At 39.4% G+C, this 17306-nt stretch overlaps 1 protein-coding gene across 4 annotated transcripts in view; it reads left to right on the top strand.

Annotated features, from left to right (window-relative positions):
- The window catches only part of KLHL32 (kelch like family member 32), a 169073-nt gene that overhangs the window by 20931 nt on the left and 130836 nt on the right, over positions 1 to 17306 (top strand). The gene's annotated exons all lie outside the window — the stretch shown is intronic.

Below are 17306 nucleotides of genomic sequence, written 5' to 3'. Positions count from 1 at the left end.
ACTCCTCACTTCTCTCTATTAGTCCAAAACCTGTGCACCAGCATTGAGCTCAGTACCCTTTCCCTCCATGAAAATTCCTGATTAGCCCTACCATATGATATTTTTCCTTCCCTTAGAAGTCTTTATCTACTCTACCACTCGGTTTGCTATATAGCTAATGTAGTAGTCTTTCCGTAATTAGAAAGCATAGAAATGGTAGAAATTATGTCCTAAAGTGTTGGCACTGGAAAGGACATTAATACTGAGATCCTCAATCTTTTATTCCACCGCAACAAGTCAGTAGCAGTGACTTCCTGCAGCTGTGTGCATATGTGTGCATGTGTGTGCCCATTAAGATCAGCATCATTTTAGAATCTCAAGGAGGGAGGCAAACAGTGGGGGAAAACCTTGTCCCAGGTGATTCTGATGCCACCCCCCCCCCCCCCCGTGTACCTCTATCATTAATCCCTTGTTGTCCCCATTCTGCAGAGAACCACGCAGTAATTCGGAATGGCTTCGGAGCTAGCCTGAGTAATATGGAGGCACCTTGTTTCACCTCTCTCTGGTCTGCATGCTGTGGTTAAAAATTAAGCACAGTGCCAGAGATTTAGAAGAGACAATAAGCCAAAGGGAGAAAAGAGACACGAAATGGATTGCCTATGGGCCCCTCTATACACATACATAACCACACCCCTAGCCACACACACACACACACACACACACACACACACACACACACACATTTACGCATGCACACTCACGTACATTCTCATTCCCCCATCCTGGGGTAGGGACTATGATGGGTTCATTAACCTTTTTCTCAAAACAGATGGGGTTTACAGAAATGCGGATTCCATATCCCTCCAGAAACAGTTCTTCAAGGGCTGGATCTCTTGGAGTTGTTCACACAGGATCCATACAGTCGTGTGATTTTTGCTTCTATTTCAAACGAGGAGAAAAACGTTATATTCCTCTGCCAAGGAGCTTTCTCCCCTGCACACAGGCTGACACCTGCTTACCTGTTTGTGCTGCCTCCCAATGCTGGAGTTCAATATAGGCTGCAAAGAACTTTACAAAAACTCTAGTGATTTACTAGTAGTTGGATCCCCTACTTTCTGCCTGAGAAAGCAGACATCCAGACAAGTGACCTGGCTTAGACGGGGCAACTGGCAGAGCTGGACTGTCACGCAGGTCTCCCAAAGCCTTGCCTTCATTGGGCTGGGCCTCTTTGGATTCATGGCCCCTGTGCTGTCTTACACAGTACACGTTTCGTAAGCCTTTGCTTCTGTTTACAGTTAAGTACTTTGAGCTTCCTGCTGTTTTTTCCCTTGCCATATGCACAGACACTTACTCACCCCAGCCATCTGGGGAAGGGAAAAGGCATATCTGTCAGAGAAATGAGTATGCAAAAGCATTCTTTTTATAATTACTCAAAAAAGAAGGTTGCTGAAGGTATGATTTATTTAGCCAGTTCTTCAGATCTAGATTGAAAAGCCATTCTCATGTTCGCAAAATATTTTATTTTGTAGGCAACTCTCAGGACATCCCTTCATTCGCAGTCTGTGGTCCCCTGTCGGCATGTGTCTCTGGCTTATTGTAGCTCCGTGAAAGCTAGTGTAACGCCAGCATTAATTTGACCCCCGGCTGTATTCTTTCCCTGTCGGTTCCTGTCCTCCAGGCTGTTGCTCATGGTTATATCAAAGATGGGAGCAGCTGGAATCAGATGCCTGTGATTATTAAGACGGTAATTACTTATCATGCCAACACCAACAATATTAAGTAGAACTTAAATAATTGAAAATGTTACCTAAGGGGCAAGCATAGATCAAGGAGTCAGAATAAAGGGCATGATCAAGAATCGTCCAGGCAATAGTAAAATGTCTTCATTCTTGTTTTATTCAGATAATCTGGCTAAAAATGCTCTGTGGAGATAATAAATTTCCTCAATTTTAACCAGCAGACTTTTATAACTTCTTTATAAAGTAGAATTATGTAAAAAAAAAAAAAAAGTATCTGGAGCAATGCTCTTTTGCTGGAATAAGTCAGTTTTCTCAGAGATCTGAGGTTATTAGGAGAGAAATGCCCCATCTGCCATCATAGCAGAATGAGTTTGATGAAACTCTATACTTACTGTGTTTCCCCAAAAATAAGATATCCTCTGAAAATAAGACCTAGCGCAACTTTGGGAGAAAAAATTAATATAAGACACTGTCTTATTTTTGGGGGAAACAGAGTATATTGCACCTCATAGTTTAGAAAGTATTTTCAAACTTATTCCATTTAGCCTCACCAAAAGTATTGCAGAGGAGATAGTTTTTACCTCCAACTGATGGAGGAGTAAATGTTGGCTGAGAAAGGCTAAGTGATTTACCCAAGTTACACAAATAATAAGTTGTGAGGTTGGGTTAGCACATAAGATTTGTTCATGATTTCATAACACATTCCAAACCTGCAAGGTGGTAGGAAACTATAATATACTCTTGCTACGTTTCTTATATTTTCCCAAAAATGAAGGCATTTTCTTTGGTGGGATCTTCTGGATCTACTCTTCATCAGAAGAGCAAATAGTCACAGGAAAGAAAGATTTAATAGACAGTTTTCTTCATTGGAATAATGCTTATCTTTGCTCTGAAATTTTTAATTCTAAGAAGACAACACCCATGGATAACTTTTCCATGTGACTTCTGCCCTTTATTTGGTAGTTCTAATATTTCTGTACTGAATTTGTAGATCTTATTATGAACCACACTAAACATTTTTATTTTTATTTGAAAAGCAAACATTTCCTTGATAAATTTGATGTTGCTTCCCGTACTTCATTTTTATTTGCTGCTGTTTTTAATTGTCACCCCCTCATCCCAGCACATTGCTGTGCCAACTCTCTGTGCTAGTTGTGGGCAGTGTGTGGCTGGGATAACTCCAACACTTTCCAGTGTTCACCAGCATGCCACATAACCCATAACTATGCTTTCCTTCCAAAGAGCTGGAAGCCCATATCTAACTCCCTTAGGCCAGAAATCCCAGCATGTTTCCTAAGATTGGGGCATGTCTGAAGAACTTGGGGATATGCTCTTCTGGAGATCACAGACCTTGTAGAGGGAAGAAAGCTTACAAGCTTAGTTTTAGCCCAGATGGTTTGTGTCAAAGATAAAGCTTGATTCCAAGCACAGCACAGTGTTTTCCACCCAGATTGTCCCCTAGCCCAAGTCCACCTGCACTCAAAGCCCAAGTTCTAGAAAGAGGGGCATTCTTTAAAAGAGCAAGAAAGATAAAAAATAAAAAATAAAAAAATAAAAAAATAAAAAAACAACAAAAAACGGTATTGTTTGAAGCTCCTCTGACATCTTGAGTGGCATTGGTGAATGGTACAGCGCTGGTGCTTAGATGACATCCTTAGCATTGCCACCAAAACGGGAGAGGCTCCCGCCACTGACGCTGCACTCACCAGCCATGAGCCCAGCTCAGGGCTTCTGGCTGATTGGTGCTTCCCCTGTGGAAGCACATTGACTACCAGGGGCAGTTCCTGGGTGAGCATCTACCCCCTGGTGGTCAGTGCATGTCAGCGCTACTGGTTGTTCTGCTGTTTGGTTGATTTGGATATTAGCCTTTAAAAAAAACACAAACATATTTTTTATTGAGTTTTTACAGAGAGGAAAAAAGAGGGATAGAAAGCTAGAAACATCAATGAGAGAGAAACATCCATCAGCTGCCTCTTGCACACCCCATACTGGGGATGTGCCCACAACCAAGGTACATGCCCTTGACTTGAATCGAACCTGGGACCTTTCAGTCCGCAGGCCGACACTCTATCCACTGAGCCAAACTGGTTTCAGCATGAATATTAGCCTTTTATTATAAAGGATAGTATCTATTTTCAGTTCCTGGTAAAACAATTATTATTATTTACATGAACCCTTCACCCAGAGCTCATTTACCTTGCTGGACTTTGTCATAACACTTAGCTTCTCCTGGTGCACTACAAAATTTACTTATTTGCCCTGTTAATTGTTATCTGTCTTCTCATATAGAAAGTAAGCGCAAAGGGGTAGGCATATTTAGTCTTTTCTGCTCATCAATATATCCCAAGAACCTAAAAGAATTTCTATAATGGTTGGGCGTGTAGCAAATATTTGTTGATTATTAAGTCAAGAATATGTCATTTCACTGTCTACTCCTCAAAAAATAAAACAGGTACAATAATTCCAATAATTTCATTTATTGTATCTGTTTTATTTTTTGAGAAATAGATAGCGAGGAATAGGGTCCTGGAGAATTCTTTTATGATATTGATCACTGGGTAGACTTGAGTATGGGGGAGGGCATGGTAGTGGCAGGCAACTTCTGAATTTGTGGTTTTCATCTCACTTTTTTGCCCTTCCTAGGCTTTTAGCTCAGAAGTAGATTCCAATCTGCTCCCACAGACCTGACAGTATAATGAGATAATCATTCTTATGTCTTCTTTCTTTCCCTTTCCTATTCCTCCAGATTATTTCATATTTTATTTATTAAAAAAAATAAGTTTAACTTAAAAGAGAAGTGGCTGACAAAGGAGAAAGAAATGGCCATAAAATGAGTCATGAACGATAAATAGAAGAGTGCCTACTCTTAGGTTCTAGGTATTCACAGAGTAGGAAAGTGTTTCATTCTAATTGTTTTTGACAATCATTGTAAAATGCAAATCTTGATTAGTCACTTGATATGATGCATTTGTGAATAAAACAAAACCAATTGTTTAGGAGCATCAATATGATTCCTTTCTTTATACTAGAACCAGAAAGAAATCTCTTTTAAGATTCTCATTGAAAAGGATGATGAAGTATTGAATGTAATGAGCAATGTCTTACAGGCATCTTTATGGAGTTATCATGTCACCTTCTCTGGGGCTTTCATTTACCTAACACCTCAGTATATAAAGATATGGTAATTAGGAATTGCAGACAGGAGGTAGGGAAGGGTTGAAGTCTGTAGACTTTTTTTAGTCTAGCATAATAATGATGACAGCTAACACTTTTGTAGATTTTATGTTCTTAACACCAGTCTTAGTTCTCTGCTTATGCTGACTCATGAAAACCTTATAACTATGTTGTGAGGTGGGTGGTGTTATCAACACCATTTTATAGGATAAGGAAGCTGAGGCACAGAGGTGTTAAATAATTGCCCAAGGTCACGTTGCTAGTGGGCTGCTGGTGTTACCAGACAGTTTGACTACAATGCTTGCTCTCTTATCCTCCTCCTTAATGCCTTTCTGGAGCCCAAGGCTAGATTTTTGAGGGTCCACAAGGGAAATGGTTATGCTGACTATTTTCCAGAAAATTAACTGTGATAGCTGACATCTTGGAAATTATTGAGCAGCTATAATAGAGATTTTACTTTCTGGAAAACCTCTATAGAGTCCAAGCATTCTTTGTTGCTAATGCTGGAGGCAGCATAGTCTATGATGAGAATGTAATCTAGTTAGACTTGCCTGGTTTCTAATCTTGGGTATTATCTCCATGAACTTGGGAAAGTTACTTTACCTCAAATTTGAGATTTGGTTCATATCCTCTGCTTGGTACTAGTAGATTACTATAGGTGGCATTATTGGAAATTTCTCCACAGAGACCAAAAATATTTTTTAATGGTATGTGGATAAAAAATATTCAGCTAAGACATTAGCTAGTTCCTGAGATATAAATAAAAATTTTGTGATGTAGGTAGGCAAGTCTATTTTTCTGTGATACACAATTATTAACCAGTTAACTGCCACGATATTTTGAATTTAATTTAAAAAGGTTCGTTGTTTGTATCTGTAGATGCTTATGGTGTACAAATGGTTAAAAACATGTTATAATTCTAGCATGCTTTCTTCATGAAATAAAATAATGGTTTTGTTTTTACTAATAGTATATAGCACTATATACTGTGTATTCTGTATAAAAAGGATATTACCAAAGGGCAATAATACATGCATTAGAAAATACACTAGAAAAGAAACATCAACATTATGTGAATATAGATTTTGTACATTGGGAAACCTAGGATTGATAAAGGAGGGATTCTACCTCAGTCATTGTGAAATATCAAACATGATGGATTTGACAGCCATGTTCCCCCTCAGGCTCTCCCACACTATTCTCTCTGAATCCATCCTCCCACGAATTGAGCTCACCCAAGCCTATTGACTGAGCCCAGAAAACAGACTCTACTCTCCTCCTCCTCTTCTGACTCATTCCAAAAAGTCATGTAGCAATTCCAAACATGTCTCAAATCACAAAACACAATGTGGAAAGCTTTCTTGTCTCTGACCTTGAAATATTCTTTAGTATTTTGACATTTGTGTAATCAAGTGATATATTTAGATTACCCTCATTTCCTGGGAGACTATCTGACCACTCAAGCTGAATGCCTATTGACTTCACCACATCCCATTATTCAATATAGCACCCATTACTAAGCAGTGTTTCCTTGTCTATCTGCTGTTTCATCCCCCCCCTTGGATAGTAAGGTCTATGAGAATAGGGGCATCATCTGTCTTGTTTGAAACTGCTTGTACTAGAGGACAGCGTGGCACACAGGGCTAACGAATGTTTGTGAATGGATGAGTAACATCCTCATACATGTTACTTCATGTGAATTGTAGTAATATGATCCGGATCTGATACTGTGGTTAATTGGTCTTATTTTTCTGTCATTCGTTTTCTGCCATACTTCATATCTGACCACACCTGTCATAATTACTCTTTAATCCAGATCCAGAGTCTCTGAGTCCATCGTCCATTGTTGCCACCATCTTTTTGTATAATGTTGACACATTTTTTGAAATTTAGTAATTTCATTTTTAGTTTTTATTTTATTTTTGTTAATCTTCACCCGAGGATATTTTTTCTATTGATACTTTTTAGAGAGATTGGAAGAAAGGGAGGGAGGAGAGGGAAAGAGAGAGAGAAACATTGATGTGAGAGAGACACAGCAATTGGTTGCCTCCCACACGAACCCCAATGGGGATGAGGATCGAACCTGCAACCCAGATACCTGACCTTGACCAGGAAATGGACTTGATATCCTTCAATGCATGGGTGATGCTTAAACCACTGAACAACACTGCCAGGGCTCATTTTAATTTTTTTAAAGTTATTAATATTTTCTACTTGATTGAATCATATATAACAGGGTTGTGCAAATTAATGACCTTTCTTATTTAATTTCATAAGAAAATGTCTTATGAGTTCCCCAGTCTGATGAATGATTTTGCATTGTTTACAAATAAGTATTCACAGTGTACTTGGTATTGTGATTCAGAAAGTAAATTTTTATCTTAATTTACCCCCTTTATTTGAATATTTCTCAAAGATTGGTATTAATTAAAATTAAGAAAAAGAAACTCAGTATTTGAAGGCTTGCCATACTGACTTTTGGATTTTAGAAATTGTTGCTCAAATAAATATTCTGTGTTCTCTGATAATTGTAAAATTATGACTTTAGTATATTTTGAGTGTCCACTGTATTTTCAAAGTTTTTCATCTTGCTGCTTTGTTATTCTGTACGCAGGGGAGAAAAAAGTATTTTTTCTCAACCCTCCTAAGTTCTCAGCTAGGGCCCTGGTAACAAAAGTTTTCTTTTGTGTGTGTGTTTTTCCTGAGAGAATTAGCATGTTTATCCCTGTCTTTCCAGATGAGAAGTGCTACATATTCAAAGAAATGGAGTTTTCTGAGTTACACTTTCATAAAATTAGAATCCTTTACCCACTGGAGATTCAGGGTGGGTTCTACAATAGATGGCCTAGGTTTTCACTCTGGCTCATATACATTGGTTGTGTGACCTTCATGAAGTTACTTCATTTTTCTAAACCTCAATTTCCTAATCAGTAAAATGGGTATGAAAAGGCAAGTAACCCAAAGGCTTCCTGTTTAAAGATAGCTGATTGGAGATATGTCTACATTGCATCTCCAGTTGGTATAGTTCTTATTTTACAGAAGTATAACCTGGAAGCCTCCATATCTTTTAATGGGGAAAGCCTTTTCTTCCTCTCCATGTTCTTCAGTGCTTCTCCACTTAACTTTCCTCCACCACTCTAACCCACCCATCTCGCTTCATTTAACTTTCCTCCACCACTCTAACCCACCCATCTCCCTTCATTTAACTTTCCTCCACCACTCTAACCCACCCATCTCCCTTCATTTAACTTTCCTCCACCACTCTAACTCACCCATTTCACATTTGGTAGCCAGTGCGTGCGGCAGAATGTAACAGAGCTGGATCTGAACATTAACTTCACCAGTTACCAGGTCTTTTTCTTTTTATCTCAAGCATTTCAGCTTATTGAGTCTCTTTTTTTCTCCTTAAAAAAATGGGCCTATTTATCAATAGTTCTTAGATCATTGTAAGAATCAAATGTAATGCCTGTGCGCTGAGCTTCCTTAAGTAGGTACATAAATGACAGTGCTTACCCAGTGCTAATGCTTCCTGCAGATGTAAGAAACACAACAGCTTTTCAAGGGAGAAAATAGTAGCATACCAGTAAATATATTGATTTAAGGTACAACCTCAATTTTAGACATTTTAAAATGAGGAAAATATTGTGCGTCTCTCAATAGAAGAAAACGCAGAATGCAAGTGTGGATGTTATGTCTTGCTTTGCAGATTATAAGCTATTTGAAGGGCAGAGTCTGGGTTACATCTAGGTCATAGGTTGGGGAACTGTAAACCATATTTTCTGTTTGTTAGAGAATAACTATTAATCAGAGGGGACTGTTCACTTACTGTCTGATGAATAACTTTTTATACAGTTTTTAAATTATGTAAGTGAAGCTTATTGATGTTTTGCCATATAATAATGTTATTTATCATATAAATGATTTGTATATCAGCATAAGTTTCAAGGTCTACATTGTGCCATCTATAAATATTCAGCTGGAAGATTTAATTTTCAGTAGTGATCTCTATAGAATATTCTTTAAGAAAAAAGTTTTCATGGCAGCATTTTTCAAAAGCACCTTAGGATGTTATAATTGCAGGTTAGGTTATTTTGACAAGACTGTGTAACTGATCCAAGCATTTTGTGCTTCTATTCATAGAGGAGTGATGGAGCTAAAAATTAAATTAAAGGAAGAACTGAAAAGGGGTGTGCTAATGTGACTGGAAGAACTGACTTAAACATTACATTTCAGTTTGGTTCCCAAGGTCTTTAGCTGTATTCACGAGGGTGGCTAGAAACTTCATCTTTGTTCTTATTAGAGAACTTTTTTTTTTTTATATTCAGTGCAGCTCTTTATTCTTTTAGGGCATGAATTTTGTAATATAAGTTAACATGTTGTGATTCAATATATGCAAATAATCTAAGATTAAGATGTCATTCTTTTCATTCTAAAATTGAGATGTATTGTACTTTTACTCTGTCTGCTTTTGGGGATTTTTGTGAGCACAGTTATCATTCTAACAGATTCAAGACAGTGAACAAAAAGATGTGGATCCTGCCTCTATAGTCAAAATGGCCAAAAAAAATGTATCATCCAAACTGGGAAACAAAAGAGAACAAATAGGGATGCAACTAGTAATTACACTAGGACACCAGGCAAAACTGTGACTATCCCAAGTTGAATAGTCACCCTTATTTAAAGAGCTTACTACCTGGGGGTAGAGTATGGGTGGGAATGAGGTGGGTGCAATAGATTTTGCTCCCCCCCCCCCCTTTCTCCAAACAAGTAATTATACAGAGTGTTGATTCTGTGCGTGTGGGTGTTTAGGTGTTACTGGAGCATGTAGAAGAGTAATTAACTCAGACCTGGGAGGTTACGGGAGGCTTCCCAGAGGAAGTAATATCTGGAACTTGCAGTATGAATAGGAGCTAACTGGGCAAAGAAGAGAGGTACCAGTATCCTGAAGGGAGAGAACAGTTGAGCAGTGTGGATGAGTAGATCTGCATGACTCTGACCAGAAAACAAGAAGGCACGTGTCAGGATACAATGCTAGAGATGTTGTTAGCAGGAGTGCCATTTTAGGGAACTTGACTTTATCACAACCTTTTTAAGCAGAGCAGTGAGGTAATCAGATGGCTAAGGGTTTTTGTCTATATTCAGTTGACTGCCATGTACCTGGGTATCTTGGCTGGAGCTGGGTGTGCACAGCATGTGGAAGTGGGCAGTGTCCCTCCCTCTCCTCTGAGGGTGGATCCAGCAGCAGGACTGAGTGGGAAAGGGTGTACACATCTGTAGTCACGTGTGACAGACTGGCGGGGTTATCCGTGAGAGGCAGCCTGGTAGAAGGCCCCTGAAGGAAAGTCATCGCTGAAGTTGTGGAGAAGGCTTACAGGTATTCAGCGCTTGGCCTTGGGATCCAGGGAGATGGCAGGTGCCCCTCTCACATACTCAGGACTCTCTTCCCTGGCTGCTGGGGCCCCCACAGTACTTGCTTGACCTGGGAAGGAAATGACTCCAGTAAAATAAACAAACTGTGTGCCTAGGAGTCCAAGCAGTGTTCCAGAGAGAATTTCCTTGCAAAGCGGTGGGTGGTAGCACGCGGAGAAAGGTGAGCACAGGCTGGAAATGTGAAGGCGAAGCCAGATGCTCCTGGGGAGCATGCGTTGAGAGGCACCTGTCAGGCCAGGGGCTCCCTGTGGCGGGCGGTTTCTCAGTGACCAGTGTCCCAGCTTTGAGCAGAGCTTCAGCTGTCCCAGACCTAGAGGGCCTTGCACAGTCTATCAGATGAGGAAGGAAGAGACAGGTAGGCCAAGTCAGCAGTGGCTGGAGATGGGTGATTCCGGCGTAGAGTGGTGGTGAGAGGGCAGCCAAGGGCAAGGACTGGCCCATAGTGGGCTGTGCCCCACTGTGTTAGTTCGCTAGGGCTGCCCTAACAAAGTCCCACAGACTGGGTGGCATAACCAACAAACATTATTTTCTGTTTGTTCTGGAGGCTGCATGCCAAGGTAAAGGTGTCCACAGGGTTGGTTTCTCTCTAAGCCCATCTCCTTGGCTTGTAGCTGCTGCCTTCTCATTGTGTCCTCACATGGTGTCTCCTCTGTACTCACGTGTGTCCTAATCTCTTCTCATAGGGACACCAGTCACATTGGATCAGAGCTCAGCCATATAACTCATTTTACACTTAGTTACCTCTCTAAAAGCCCTATCTTCAAGCACAGTCACATTCTAAGGGGGTTAGCATTTGAACATGTGAGCTTGGAGGGACACAGCTCACCCCATAACAGGGACCTCCTTAGGAGACACCAGCCAATGGTGGTTGTAGGTACTAATCCTGCCGTGGGCTTCTATGGGGCAGGCAGGCCTAGGCCCATTTGGGTTCTCTTTGGAACAACCTTGAATGTGCATTATAGTCTCACTTTTACTTTCAGTGATGGAGGTAGTACCTTGCGTGGTAAATTATCCAGTCTTTGGTCATTTTATATTATTGGAAATTTCCTTTATTTCGAGTCCAAGTTGATGTTGCTTTAGCCCTCTGGCCCTGGTGCTTGTGGCTATTGGTCCTGCACTCTTCAGCACTGTGTCCTGGGGTACATTCCTCTTATTAGTGTCAGGTGTAGTGAAGAGTGTGGACTCTGGAGCAAGTCTTCTGGGTTGGAAGCCTGGTTTCATCACTTACCAGTTGTGCACCTTTCCACATATTACCTGATCTCTTTAAGCCTTAATGTACTGATTCATAAAAAAGGGGATAGTAAGATGCCTGATGGATTAAATCAGGTAAGCAAACCAGTTCCTGTGCTGGACACTTATTAAGTGCTTAATAAAGATTGTCCTGTCATCTTCATCATCATGACCCCTTCCCTTTCACGTGACACTAAGAAACAACTACACTGCCACCTGTGATGACCTGTGCGGGTGGGAGAGGACTAGCAATTCCTCCACTTTTCTCCTATGTCACCTGAGAGTCTCTCAGGTTCGTTCTTTATAGGGTTGTCTTTTATTGGACTTCCTGTCAGCCAGTAACAGCAATCAATGTTCATCAAGTACTTTACAGCTTCAAAGTGCTTTTTGCTTTTAGTTTTATTCCCATACTGGCCCTGGGAGATAGCATTTGTTATTTTACCAATTTTATAAACGAAAAAACTGAGTCTTGGAATTAACTGACTTACCTAAGTTATATGTCTGGTAAGTATTGGATTTTGGACACAAAACCTTATTTTCTTGTCTATCCTTGTTTTTAATATATTTTATTGATTTTTTTACAGAGAGGAAGGGAGAGAGATGAGAGAGCTAGAAACATCGATGAGAGAGAAACATCGACCAGCTGCCTCTTGCACACCCCCTTCTGGAGCTGTTCCCGCAGCCAATGTACATGCCCTTGACTGGAATCAAACCTGGGACCTTTCAGTCCGCAGACTGATGCTCTACCACTGAGCTAAACCAGTTTCGGCCCATCCTTGTTTTTAATTACACATATACATAGTACATGTTTACTATAGAAATGGTAAAAAATACAGACAACTAATTTTAAAAAGCGTTTCTATAATGAAGAATAATCATTGACATTTAAAATAGATATTCTTACACAAGTGGTTTTACAATATGTATTGATTTATTATTTTTCTCTTAAAGCGTGAATTTTTTAATGTTAAAAAGTATATACTAGAGGCCCAGTGCACAGCATTCATGCACTAAGGGGGCAGGCTCCTCAGCCCGGCCTGCACCCTCTCGCAGCCTGAGACCCCTTGGGGGATGTACACCTGTCAACATAGGCCTGCCTCCCACGGACATCCCCCAAGGGGTCCTTAGTGCTGTTGCAGAGGTGGGAGAGGCTCCTGCCACCACTGCTGCACCAGCTGTGAGCCAAGCTTCTGGCTCAACTGCACCCTCCCTGAGGGAGTGCACTGACCACCAAGGGGCAGCTCCTGCATTGAATGTCTGCTCCTTGGTGGTCAGTGCACATCATAGCAACCAGTCGTTCCACTATTCAGTCAATTTGCATATTAGGGTTTTATTATATAGGACATAACCATTTTAAATTACTCTTTGGTTCTCCATTGAAGGAAATACAGCATTTAACTCATCTCCTAACATGATTGCTTGTACTTTTTGCTTGTATAAACAACACTCCAGTGGATCTTCTTGTACATACATACCTTTGCACACTTGCCTGATTTGTTTTATTGGGTGGGTTTTACTTGTGGAATTTATAGATCAAAGGATTTTCCCATTCTAAGGCCTTTGATATGTATTTATAAATTGCCCTCCAGAACGCCTGTGCCAATTTAGATACCCAGCTGCATGCATAAGAACGTCATTTTCCTTGCTACCATTGGCCGCCATTCTTCTTCTCCAATGTGCTTGGAAGGAAATGGTATCTTGATGACTCATTTGCATTTTTATTCCTAACCAGAGGGAACATTTTAATGTGTTTCCAGTTCCTTTATATCTCTTCTTTGATTATTTGCCTGTTTATACTCTTTGTCCATTATTTCCTATGGAGTGATCAACCTTTTTCTTATTGATATGTGCGTACTTTACATATAAACAATATTAATTACTTGTCTTCTAACACTTGTTCTTTTGACAACTACTTCCAGTTGTACAAACTATTGGATTTTTAAAAAAAATTGTGTGGCTGATAAGTTACACTTGCTCCATTTTGATAATTGTTTTCTAATGAAATGCGAAACAATTTCTTGAGCCCTGTTAACTTCATCTGAACAGGTGCTACCTGGGGCTGGCTGTGGCATTTGATATGCTCAGTTTCTATCCCAGCCATGCTCCTATCTACACTTCTGTAGAGAGTGGCCTCTATATTTCCATGTGGGAGACAGGGAAGGGGAGTCAGATGAATGTTTATGGAGCACCACTGTGTATGAAGCATTTCACTTGATGCTTTCAGACATGTGAAGTGTTAAATAGAATAGAAGACCTTGAAGCTCTGCTGCATGAGCTTTCCTAAATTTCATGGGCATTGGCTCTCCTTTCTTAACTGTAAGAAATATGGTTACTTACCATCTTCTTCAAAACAATTGATGGTTTAATGTGTTTCATAATTTAAAAGGAGTTTGCTCTCTCCCTATTACAAATATTTGTTCATTTTGGATTATCATACCAGGCCAATGGACAGTGGTTGTTGGTGTGTTCAGGCAACCTCTGATCAGATCCATCTACAAAAAGATATTTTGCCTTTTGCCTTTTGATATTTTTTCTCTCTCTCATATGATTATTAAATACTTTGTATATCATTACATATATATTTGTGTCTTATATTGTTAAGCATTCTTTGACTATATTTCTTATATAATTTTCGTGTAATGCGTATTTTTAGTTTTAGACATGGTAGTCCTCTCTTATCTGCAGGTTCACTTTCCATTGTCAACTGTTGTTGAACATATCAAATGATAAATTCTAGAACTAAATAATTCATAAGTTTCAAGTTGTCTGTTATTCTGAGTAGTGTGATAGTATTTCACACCATCCTCTCTGTCCTGTGAATTATCCCTTTGTCCAGCTTATCCATACTGAATATGCTGCCCGCCCATTAGTCACTTAGTAGCCATGGTCTTTCTTTGTACTTAATCAAGTCAGACCTGTTAGACATTTACTTTATTTGTTCCTTTTCACATTGTTATGGTTTAATAAGATATTTTTCTTCTGAAAGTACTATTTTCAATGTCCAAAAAATTTCATTCTAAGTGAAGACCTGGCAACCTTGAAGCATTTTAATAAAAATAAAAGCTATGAAGATTAAAGAAACCGCATCCATCCCATGTACCAAACAGATATGGGAGAAGCAGCTCCCCAGTAAGAGAGGGGATTGCAATCATGAACATTTTCTAAGAGCTATACCAGGGAGTAACATCACCTATGTGCAAGAACTACTATAGCTTTGAGAAACGCTTGCTGTGTGTCCCCTAATGAGTGCAGGCTTCCGCTGGAGAGCTTGAAGCGGGGCCTGGAGCATCCCACGCTGCTGAGGCCGTGGGAACAGTCCGGGGAGGATGGCCGCCATCCATAGTTTTGGCATGGAAAAAAAAAAGAACAGTACTTAGCACACGAACTACATTAGCAAACAGTGAAACAAAAGTAAAAACTCACCTACATACTTGTCCCCTGAGCAAGTCACTACGTGTGATTCGGGCTTGTGAATAAAAGGAGAGACACTGAAGTGGGAGGCGTGGGGTGGGCCCGCTGTCATGACTGCACGTTGATGTGTGACCATGGCTCCATTTTGTAAAGTTTTTGCTTTACTTGTGTTTGCAAGCTAAGCTTATTTGGTTGTATTTGTAACCACAAAGACGGAAATCTGTGGCACTGGTCTTTGGGGGACAGTACATGTTTTGTTGGTTCCACTGTTTAGCACCCAGCTCTACACTGATAAACAGACAGCACTGTACCTGCCTTGTTCTCACATAGTAATTAAGCTGCAGAGGGAAATCCCCTTCTCCTTTCCCAAGAGCATTAGGCTAAGCTTGAAAGCTGATTCAAAGATACTTAAAATCTAAACATATGTTTTCCTATTTTTATAAATCGATGCCTTGCCTTTTAATTATGTTTAGTGAAGTCAGTAAATTCTCTGTCCACCAACATAGTATTTTATACGTTCATTGCTTGACCACTAGGCCACAGGCATAGACAGCATTTGCCTTCTCATATAATGAATTTGTGTGGAAAGCAGTTAAACGGTGTCTTCAGTAGCTTGGTCATTTAAAGGATGCTGAGGAAATAGCATTAAGTGTCACAAAATTGTGTACATTACTTATTTAAACCTATGTTTTTCTGGAAAGTTCTTGGAATGCATTTTCCCACACATAGGAATATGTGTCTGTGTTTTTAAAGCAGCAGAATCCCGCCCCCCTCCCCTGCTCCCCACTGTCCCCAAACAAAATCTCAGACTGTGCTCTGCTTGATTTTCTTGGGGATATTTTAATCTCCAGTTGTGTTAGCCTAAATAAGACATGGAATTTATTATAAAGGTCTAGGTTATTTATGTACCCCCAGAGGCAGGAATGCATGGAAAATCCAGAATGTCCTCTCCTTCCATCTCTTGCCTCTAGCCTTTTCTCTGTATGTCCGCTTTTTTTTTTTTTTTTCTGTTTCTTTCCCTGCAGAATTGCTTTCTTAGTTTATTAATCTACATGACAGAGAACAGAGCTGAGATGAGGATGAGGTGAATGAGGTGCAAAATTTCAGAGCCAACCAACAAATTTTGGATGGAGAGAAATAATGTGTTAATGTAATATTTCAAAGTTAATGATGAGCACAATATCAAAATTTTAAATAAAGGTAGGGCTAGTATAAACATAGCTCATTTAGTGAGTCGGTTTCCAAATAGTAAGGGAATTTAATTTATCTTATGATTTTTTATTATAATTTTTGGAGTGTCTGAAAAATATCAAGTTCAATGTGTCCTTTAATTTTGGATGATTTTAACTTTTAGGATACTTGTTCTTCACTTGCCTTGTTACTGGGTGAGTTTAAAAATATTTGATTTTCAGAAAGGTTAAGTCTGTTTTCCTGTCTGTAATAATAAATATTCTTTTGCCATTTTAAAGTTCAAGTGACCATCCCTGTTAGTGTTTGCATTAGGCAATAACAGCCTGGAGATGATAACCTAGATTCTGAAAGGAAACTGTAGCAGTGATAGGTCACTAAGAAAGTGTCTTAGACCATAAAACAGTGTGCCTTGAATTATTCTCAACCCCTGCCCTACTCAGTCATAATGGAATCGTTGAAAGTGATTTAGGTTTGTCAAAACAAATTTGAAATAAATGAAAGTATAGATAACCTATTTTTTACAATTATAGTTGAAGAAAGAAAGCAAGAAATAAAAAACATAACTGTGTGAATAATATTAGAAAAAAACCTGATGTTCAATAACAATGGGATACTTAAGCAAATTATGATATATCTATAGAATTACTATATAGTCATGCCCAATTGAGGGTTTGTATACACTGTAACAAATGCTGAATTTTAGTCATGTTGGAAGCCATAGTTTCCTCCTTTGCACAAATCAGCAGAAATAGGCACAGCTTAACACATCAGTTTTATAAGTGTTTTTACCTTGTTATTGCTTTTCAAAATATAATTGAGGCAGAAGAGAATCTGCTTAAGAGCTTAAGATTTTCCAGGTTGGAATTAATTTTTCCACTTGAGTGTATTAGAAAGTAGGTGCTAGACCCTCTAATGAGAGTTGTAAAGCATAGCCATGGACCAGGTGCCAGACTATTCAAATAATTTAATTTTCTCTTTAGAGTTACACCAGTGATTGAAAGCACAGGCTGGGGAGAAGAGGGGGTGGTTAAAGGTTTGAGGTGAGATTAAATGAATATATAGGCAAGGAGCAATTTTAAGCTTGATAACTTCATCCTATTATATATTTCCAACTATGCTAATCCTAAATCTCTTCTGAGAATCTGTGTTCTA

Source organism: Pipistrellus kuhlii, unplaced genomic scaffold (assembly GCF_014108245.1).
Source record: "Pipistrellus kuhlii isolate mPipKuh1 unplaced genomic scaffold, mPipKuh1.p scaffold_m20_p_5, whole genome shotgun sequence".
NCBI lineage: Eukaryota > Metazoa > Chordata > Mammalia > Chiroptera > Vespertilionidae > Pipistrellus > Pipistrellus kuhlii.
The sequence above is the reverse complement of the archived record's forward strand: the minus strand, read 5'-3'. Positions and strand labels throughout refer to the sequence as shown.